General features: G+C 34.6%; 1 pseudogene; it reads left to right on the top strand.

Annotated features, from left to right (window-relative positions):
• Positions 1–7,193: 7,193 nt before the first annotated feature.
• On the top strand, positions 7,194–8,149 carry LOC102537799 (olfactory receptor 4A15-like; annotated as a pseudogene).
• Positions 8,150–9,720: the final 1,571 nt, after the last annotated feature.

The following is a 9,720-nucleotide window of genomic DNA, read 5'->3' on the forward strand; positions in this document are numbered from 1 at the left end:
TATTGTGAAAAATGCTTCAATTTATGCAGGAGTGTAAGTATTTCTTCAAGACATTGATATCATTTTCTTACTACAGATGCCCAGAAGGGGGATTGATGGATCATATGGTAGTTCTTTTTTTAATTTGTGTTAGGGATGTCTGTATTATTTTCCATAATAATAGCATCAATTCATAGTCCTGTTAACAGTGTACAAGCATTCTAAATTTTCTACATCTTCAACATTTCCTTTTTATGAGGACTTCAATGGCATTAAATTAGAAATCAACCACAGAAAGAAAAATGAGAAAAAAATGACTGCATAGAGACTAAACAACATGCTACTAAAAAACCAATGAGTCAATGATGAAATCAAAGAATAAATTTAAAAATAATAAATTTAGGACAAATGACAAGGAAAACAATCACACTAAATCTATGGGATGCAACAAAAGCACTCCTAAGAAGGAAGTTCATAGAGCTACAGCCTTTCTCAAAAAACAGGAACAATCTCAAAAGAACAACCTAACCCACTACCTAAAAGAATAAAGAAAGAAGAACAAACAAAACCTAAAGTCAGCAGAAGGAAAGAAATAATAAAAATCAGGGAGGAAATAAATAAAATAGAGATTAAAAAAAGAAAAAATCAATCAAATCAAGAATTGGTTTTTTTGAAAAAGCAAACAAAATAAACAAACCTCTTGCCAGTCTCACCAAGAAGAAAAGAGAGAGGGTGCAAATAAACAAAATAAGAAATGAAAATGGAAAATCACAAGCAACACCACAGAAATACAAAAAAATAAAAAAAAAATAAGAGAATACTATGAAAAACTATACGGAAACAAGTTGGAAAACCTAGAAGAAATGGACAAGTTTCTAGAAACATACAGTCCACCAAACCTGAATCAAGAAGAAATAGATCATTTGAACAGACTGATCACTAAAAGTGAAATAGAATCAGCAATAAAAGAAATCTCCCTGCAAATAAAAGTCCAGGACCAGCAAAAATAAACAAATGGGAACTAATTAATTAAACTCAAAATCTTTCAGAGCAAGGGAAACCATAAGCAAAACAAAATAACAACCTATGGAATGGGAGAAAACATTTACAATGATGCAACTGACAAAGGTTTAATTTCCAGGATATATATACAGTTAATATGACTTAATGACAAAAAACAAACAAACAAACAAGCCTATCCTACAATGGGCAGAAGATCTAAACAAGCAATTCTCCAATGAAGACACATAAATGGCCAATAGGCATATAAAAAGTGCTAAATATCGCTAATTATCAGAGAAATGCAAAACAAAACAACAATGAGTTATCACCTCACATCAGTCAGAATGGTCATCATTAAAGAGTCCACAAACAATAAACGCTGGAGAGGGTGTGGGGAAAAGGGAACCCTCCTACACTGTTGTTGGGAGTGTAGTTTGGAGCAGCCATTATGGAAAACAGTATGGAGACTGCTCAAAAAAGAATAAAAACCAGCCATATGATCTATCAGTCCCACTCCTGAGCATAGATCCAGAGGGAACTCTAATTGAAAAAGATACATGCACCCCAATATTCATAGCAACAGTATTTACAATAGCCAAGAACAGAAACAGTCTAAATGTCTGTCAACAGAAAACTGGATAAAGAAATTCTGGTGCATTTGTACAATGGAATAGTACTCAGTGATTAAAAAAAAAGTAAAATAATGCCATTTTGCAGCAACATGGATGGAACTGGTGACTGTCATTCTACGTGAAGTAAGCCTGAAAGAGAAAGAAAAATAGCATATCACTCATATGTGTCATCTTAAAAAAAAAAGACACAAATGAACTTATTTACAAAAGAGATATAGAATCTCAGACATAGAAAACAAACTAGTGGTTACAAAGGGTAAATGAGGATGGGAAGGAATAAATTGAGGGTTGGCAGAAACTAACTACTGACTATAGAATAGATAAACAACACGCTTCTTCTGTATAGTACAGGGAACTATACTCAATATCTTATAGTAACCGAGAATGAGAAAAATGTGAAAACATCTATGTGTATGTATATGTATGACTGAGACATTAGGCTGTACACCAGAAGTTTACACAGTATTATAAACTGACTATACTTCAATAAAAATAAAATAAAATAAAAATGAAATAAAATAAAATTAGTGTGATTTGCTCTTTTTCATGTGATTATGGCTGTACTCTGTCTTCCTTGGAATTGTTACTTCCCTCTTTTCTCTATAGTTTTTTTCAGTTTCCTTCACTCTCCTCTCAGGCTTGGATCATAAGCTCCAGAGATCTCTCTGATGGAATTTAAATCTTGTTTCTTTAGGGTTATTTTGAATCTTCTGTATTCTCAGCATCTTGGTTATGCTGCATGTGTGAGTTATGTGCGATCTTATGTGCCTGTCCTATTGTATTGTATGTTGTATTAGACTGTGTACAGAGATTCAGATTTAAGGACCTGCCATAGCTATGTGAAAGACCTCTGGATTTAGTTTCTATGTTTTCCTTCTTATATTAATTTATAATTGTCTCTTTCAAATTATGAGTCCTTATCTATTTTTGCATTTCTGTTTAAGAGAGATTCTTTTCTCTTGGACAAAAGATCTGAGCTGGAATTTTGTATGTGGATGTTATCTGAGTTAAATTGAAACATTAGTAAATCACTTAGGGATAATCTCACCAAGTACGTCTGCCATACACAGAGACATTCTTTTCAATTCACTCCAGGACCACCTTGGATTTGAGGCTTTCACTGAGTAACTGAAAATAAAGGATTCTTGTTCAAGCAAGCTTATGTCTTTGCGATTAATAAGTGACTCGAGCTATGCATTTCAGAAAGCACAAAGCAAACTACAACATAATCTGCCATTTATATAGTCTTCACAATAACTTTTTTTTTTAGATTTCATTATACAGTTTAGAGACTTCAACAACTATTTTATATTTTAATATATTTGAAATAATGGAAACAATATAGCTCTTTATAAATTGTTACCTTGTGTGTGGTATCTTTAAATGTTCTGGTTCTCTGTAGAGATTTTATTTATTGATAATTTTTAATGTGGTAAACTATACATAGCACATTATTGTGTACCCATCACCTCTCTCCATCTCCAGAACTTTACCATCATCTAAAACTGAAACTCTGTACCCATTAAACAGTAACTGCCCATCTCCTCATCCCACCAGTCCCCGGTAACCACTGTTGTACTTTCTGTCTCTTAGAACATGACTCTTCTAGGCACCTCAGAAAAGGGAGATCATAAAATATCTGTCTTTTGTGTCTGGCTTACTGCACTTCTCATAGTCTCTTCAAGGTTCATCCATGTTGTAGCATATCTCAGAATTTCCTTCCTGTTTAAGGCTGACTAATATTCCACAGTCTGTATCTACCACAACTTGTTTATACGTTCATTAGTTGTTGGGCATTTGGGTTGTTTCCACCTTTTGGCTATCGTGAATAATTCTGCTGTGAACATGGTTCTAAAAATATCTGTTAGAGTCTCTACTTCCTATTCTTTTGTGTATAAACTCTCAATAACATTTTTACATATGTAGACTAATAGCCTCATTACAAAGGGAAACTCAAAACTTACAATGTGAAAACTTGAGTTCAGAGACATTTAGTTACTTTTTAGATTCACTGACCTATACTTATGCTTTATTGGAAAGTGAATTTTAGTATCTGTGGAAACAATTCATGAATTTTGTTAGATATGAGATTTACAGACTCAAATAAAATGCCGATATCTATTTGTGTCTGTGGGCATATGACATGGATATTTTCTCACACTTAGGGACTTAAAAAGGTTGTAAATGAAACAGAACATGTCACATTATGCACTCCGCTGACCTCTTAATTTATGGAAAGAAGATCCCTCAGACTAAGTTTAGTTTTAATGATACATTTCAAAGAAGAGAGTACAATTGGGAGAAAGGCAGAAAAGGGAATTTTCACACACTAATGTAAATGATGAAAAGAGGACCGTTTCCAGAATTGCACATGGTAATGACACAGTCAATCCATCCATCGCTCAGGGAATAATCCTCTGGATAAGTAGACAAAAGAGTGGATTATGGGGAAAATTTACATAAAACTAATTGTAGAGACGGGACACTGAAGTCACATGGGGAAACAAAGAGTAGTAAGTCATCTTTTAATTTACTAAACATTTATTATTTGTCTGATAATTTTTGGAGAGTTTTGTTTGCATTATTTTATTGAACCCTTCAAATCATTCTCTTAGATGCTTTTTGAAGTCTCATTATACAGATGATGTTGAGCACTTTATCCAGGTCACACAGTTAGTGTGTATGGATTCTGAGGTTCAAATTCCAAATCATAATTTAGAGCCCAAGTTTTAATAAAGCACACTGCAGTCATCCAGGGCCACCCCTGCAAAATTGTAAAGCCATACCAAACCAAACCGACAAAGACTATGCATGAGACAGGCAGAGCACTGAGTCTGATAATTGTTATTCTCCATTTGTCCCCAAAATCTCTTCAGCCAAATTCAGCGTTTAGAAATAGCATTTTTCCTTTATTATGAAGAAATTGATTTGGGAAATGTAATATAAAAAATTTTTTTTCTTTTTAAAAATTATGATGAGCTGGTTAGGTGTTTATTAGGACCTTAGAATTTTTTGCTGCATCATTTTTAAGCCAGTGCTCAATCATTAAGAAAAAGCTATTGGTTACACAGGAAATAACTATATAGGCAGTTAAATAAAAACATGTTTAGGCATGAATTGTGATCATATGTTTCAAATTGATCTAGACTGAAACAATATTTCGGGGTCTATAATTTTCAATATCTTTCTAATTGAAAGTTTTCCCCAGTATTTTATGTCTTGCATTCCATAGAAATGGTTTGTTTTCCATCTTATGTTGATGAATTTGGCACAGTGTAGATCTACTTAGTTTATCTTATTTTATTTATCATGGTGGGATAATTATCATAGACTTAGATTTTTGAGCATTCTTTAAAGATTTTATTTGTTTCCATTGAATATGTTAAGAAATTTGAAGAATCTCACAAATGTTTGAGACAGGTAAATTTATTCCTAATAAAGTACAATGTTGATAAAGTATAGAAATTTTTCTTACTCTAAGTCAAATTAATAGTTTTGAACAGTTTAGAATAGTAATCATGTTCCTAAGAACATTTTAATAGCCAAATATTTATCGATCACTTAAACTGCATAAGGCACACTCATAGATTCTAGAGATACAATTATTGATAAGATATGGTTATTGTCCCAGTAGACCCAACAGGTGACAGTGGAAAAGCAGTTAGAAACGTATGTGTTGTAAGTGCTCAATAGGTCAAGGAGTTAGACTCTCCTATTAGAAGTTACCTCTTGAATCCTCAGACAACTCTATGAAGTGTATTTATTTTCCATTACAAATGTGGATGTAGCATCTTCATTGTCAGTGGGGACACTGAATTATGTATTATGCAATGAAATGCCAGAGTTCAGAAGATGGAATTCCTTTAGGCAGCTGGTTTTGTCTACTCATGAGTCTGAAAGTTCAGGATTTGATTTTCTCATTTTCCTTTACTCTGGAAGTCTAAAGATTCTGAGAGGCAACTCCTGGTGCTGATGCTGAGTTAACAATCCAGTCCACCGCCAGACTGACAGCTCAGGAAATTCAAAATCCCTCTACTTCTAACTAACTCATTCAATGCCTCTAAACCAAACCACGTACAAATTTCAAAGCATATTTTATTCAGCTGACAGTCTTTGACATTTTCTACCTGCCTTTTTTCTGTCATCTCTTATTTTCTTTCCTCTATACTTTTATTCCCCCGCTGATGTCTGAGTACACATTGGTTCATGAGAGGCACAAAGAATAGAAAAACCCCCTGCCCTTCACAAACGGCAGTCTATAAATGTAGATACTGAAATGGAGCACATTTGAGATATTTCTGCCAAAATGAAATTATCCACATTACATGTAAAATTGGCCCAGGATCATATCAGAAAGGCCCAACAGTGGACTGATTATCCTCAAGTGAGAATGAGTGTCCTAAATTCCACACAGACTCAGATAACCAAGAACCTACAATATGAACAAAATAACTAATCTAATTTACTCATTACTCTAATAATCAAATAACTTTTAATGCACACTTATTCACCCTGATTAGTATAAAGAGAGTCTACCAGCAGAAGTGTTAGAATACAATTTAAGATAAAGGTTTCTATGAAAAGAATTCAGAAACACATCTGGGAAGGTAATCACCTTTTCAATAAGAATGAATTGGGACGTGATTTTCCCAAGATGACTGAGCCAAATCAAATAATATACTTCTAGATTTTGGTATAGAATTCTTTCTCCTACAGCACAATTCTGCCTCAGCTTTTATTTTGGCATTCTTAATTAAGCTATGCTTAGCAACAATTGATTCTAAACAGTTTTGGAAAGTGGGAAAAATGTCAATATAGTATCAATCATTTCGGTTTATATTGTCCATTTGTTCCCTAATAACATTGTAATAGTGTCATTTTAGTTTGTGTGTCGGGGGGTGCATTTTCAAACAAAACATTACTTTCATTGCACTTTATTGGTTGGGAAGAATTTTATATATTATCTTTGTTCAGTTGTTCTCTGATGGGATTTGAAGTTCAGTTTATTTAAACAGAGTTTAATAAGCATTTAATGAATACTCATGGTGTGCCTGGATCTTTCACACTGTGGGTGACTTACTTCTTGATTTTTGGAGCTCACAGTAATTCAGAGAGACAGTTATCTAAACGCAAGCCGATAGTTTTATGCTCCAGGGCTAAGTATTAATTTATGTAAATATATAAATCAACTTATTAGAGATGAGATTGTTTTCATGGTGGACCTCAGAAGCCAAAATGTGTTCAGGAAAAGTAGAAATGGTATGTTAAGTCAAAAGTGCCATCTTTGTGAGAGAGATTCTGGAGAAAGCAGCTTTCTTATTGTGTGGTAGATCATCTCTCAGGTATGACTCCCAGTTAGAATACGGACATCTCGTCGCTGTAGTTGAAGCAAGGAATTTGTGATCTTGAATGGAGTGCTTGTGGGAGGAGATTCCAAAGTCTCATTGTGTGAGCCCTCGTGGAGCAAACACTGTGCAGTAAGACATCACAGTTTTGACAGAAAGCTTGCAATCCTCTCCAAGTCGTTATTGGCCCTTTTGTTTGCAGCCTCTGACACCTGATCAACACCTTCAGATCACCATGGAAAACAGGAACAATGTGACTGAGTTTGTCCTGCTGGGGCTCACACAGAACCCTGAGATGCAGAAAGTTCTATTTGTCCCCTTCTTACTCGTCTACCTCGTGACCATAGCGGGCAACCTGCTTATCATGGTGACCATCGCGGCCAGCCGGTCCCTGGGTTCCCCCATGTACTTTTTCTGGCTTATTTATCATTTGTAGATACTGTCTATTCTGCTGCCATTGCTCCCAAAATGATCACCAACTTGCTTCATCAGAAAAAGACTATTTCCTTCCAGGCTTGTATGACTGAAGTCTTTATAGGTCATCTGTTTGCTGGTGTTGAAGTCATTCTTCTGGTGGTGATGGCCTATGACCAATACATAGCCATCTATAAGCCTCTTCATTATTTGGTCATCATGAATCGGCGGGTATGTGCACTCATGCTGCTGGTGGCCTGGACTGGAGGCTTCCTGCACTCATTGGTTCAATTTCTCTTCATTCATCAGCTCCCTTTCTGTGGCCCCAATGTCATTGACAATTTCCTGTGTGACATGTACCCCTTATTGAAACTTGCTTGCACCAACACCCACCTCATCGGACTCTCCATGAGAGCTAATGGAGGCGCAATCTGCACTGTTGTGTCTTCTTCATTCTCTTAGTTTCCTATGGGGTCATATTACACTCCCTTAAGATGCATGGTGTGGGAGGAAGTCACAAAGCCCTCTACACCTGTGCATCGCACATGACGGTGGTCATTTTATTCTTCGTTCCCTGTATCTTTCTGTATGCAAGGCCTGATGTCAACTTTCCCATTGACAAATCCATGATGGTAGTTGTAATTTTTATAACTCCCATGTTGAACCCCCTAATCTACACCCTGAGAAATGCAGAAATGAAAAATGCCATGAAGAAACTTTGGAGTGAAAAATCTGACCTTAGGTGGAAAAGGGCTGTATCCCTCATGTAGGACATGATATTTACAGAATCATGGAATACTTTAAACTATACGTGATTGCATTTAAAATATTGTTTTCTTTGGATTATTTAGCCTATTTGTTCTGAAACAGCTATACAAATTAATCTTTTTGTAAGTGGAATATTTCATAGTTCTTAAGACCAAGAGAATTGCATAGGTTTAATTTCTTATATATGCATTCATAGTTTATTAAGATTCTTTGCTGACAACAATTTTTTGGTTTTATTTCAAGTTCTTGTTTGTGGTATATGGTACCGTCCTGGTATAGAGAAACATGACCTAATAGAACTTGTTTCCTTTTAGTCTGAGAGAGTGAAATTTGAAATTAAAAATTTAGTTTGTTTTAAAAATGTTAATCTAACAATAAAAATAAATTTCTCGGTCAAATTAATTAATTTAAAATTTCACAGCACATGTTCATAGCAGAGGATACATCCACAAGACATGAACTTTGTGAAATTTATGCTGTAATAGTAGAGTGTGGTTGATTTTCTTTGCTGATCAAGTTTTCATCTAAGAATTAAATTTTTCAGCCCCTTGCTGTGCATCTAGCTCAAGTGGCCTTCCCAGTAGTTGAATATATATTTAAGTCATTCAAATCACTTATATCTTCAGAGTCTGCCTTCATTAAATTAAACTATCTGGGTTTAGAGTTTTTTGTTTAATGCAATAAATATTTAACATCAGGGATACATATTATTTTGATTTACATAATAAATGCCTTTCTGATTCTCCATAAACTATGTGTTCTTGACTTAAGTGATGAATCAAAGTATCTTCTCTGTTTACAATACCTCTATGGTGGTTTTGGGGATCAAATACTGTATTACAAAGAGCATTTTTAAGGCTCTGGCATTACAAGCTTCCCATCAAAATGCAACCCACAACTTAGACTCTCAGGTCCAAAATATGCCTTCATTTTTTTTCTCAATTTATAACTGAAATCACTCAGTGTGCTTAGCAATAATAATGCCTCCGTATGTTTGAGATGTATTGAATTGATGCCAACAATAAAGTTTTATTTATTCTACAGCAAAGGCAATAAAAAGCACTCTAGGTCTTTTAATTAGAAAGAAATCTAATACTTCAAAAATTGTCAGATTTAGAGGAGCTGACAGCCGGATTTGAAGATGCTCATTAGAAGGAGCATGGTTGGGATCAAGGATTCCCCACCTGGGCTGTATGTAGGGATGAGGAAGCTGGACTCGGTAAAATATCTCTGCATGCACTTCTCAAATTCCTTCCCTGCTCTGAGTATAAAAATAATATCCTTTAAATATTTTAAAGTCTTTTTTTTTATATTTACATCTTTCAACCACATAGGATATACATTTTTAGGTATGGTATGAGATGGGTGTATATGTTACTTTCTTTTAAGGGCAAATAGCTTTCCCCAGTACATTTATTGAATAACAATTCTGTTTCCAATTAGCCTGCAATGTCACTACTTCTTTCATATATAAAGATCTATGTATCTATTATTCTATTTCTTAGCTTTTTATTTTGTTCATTTAGTGTATCTACCATGAGCCAGTACTACAGCATCTAAATTACAGCAGTGTTACAGAT

The sequence above is a fragment of the Vicugna pacos genome, chromosome 10, assembly GCF_048564905.1.
Source record: "Vicugna pacos chromosome 10, VicPac4, whole genome shotgun sequence".
Classification (NCBI taxonomy): domain Eukaryota; kingdom Metazoa; phylum Chordata; class Mammalia; order Artiodactyla; family Camelidae; genus Vicugna; species Vicugna pacos.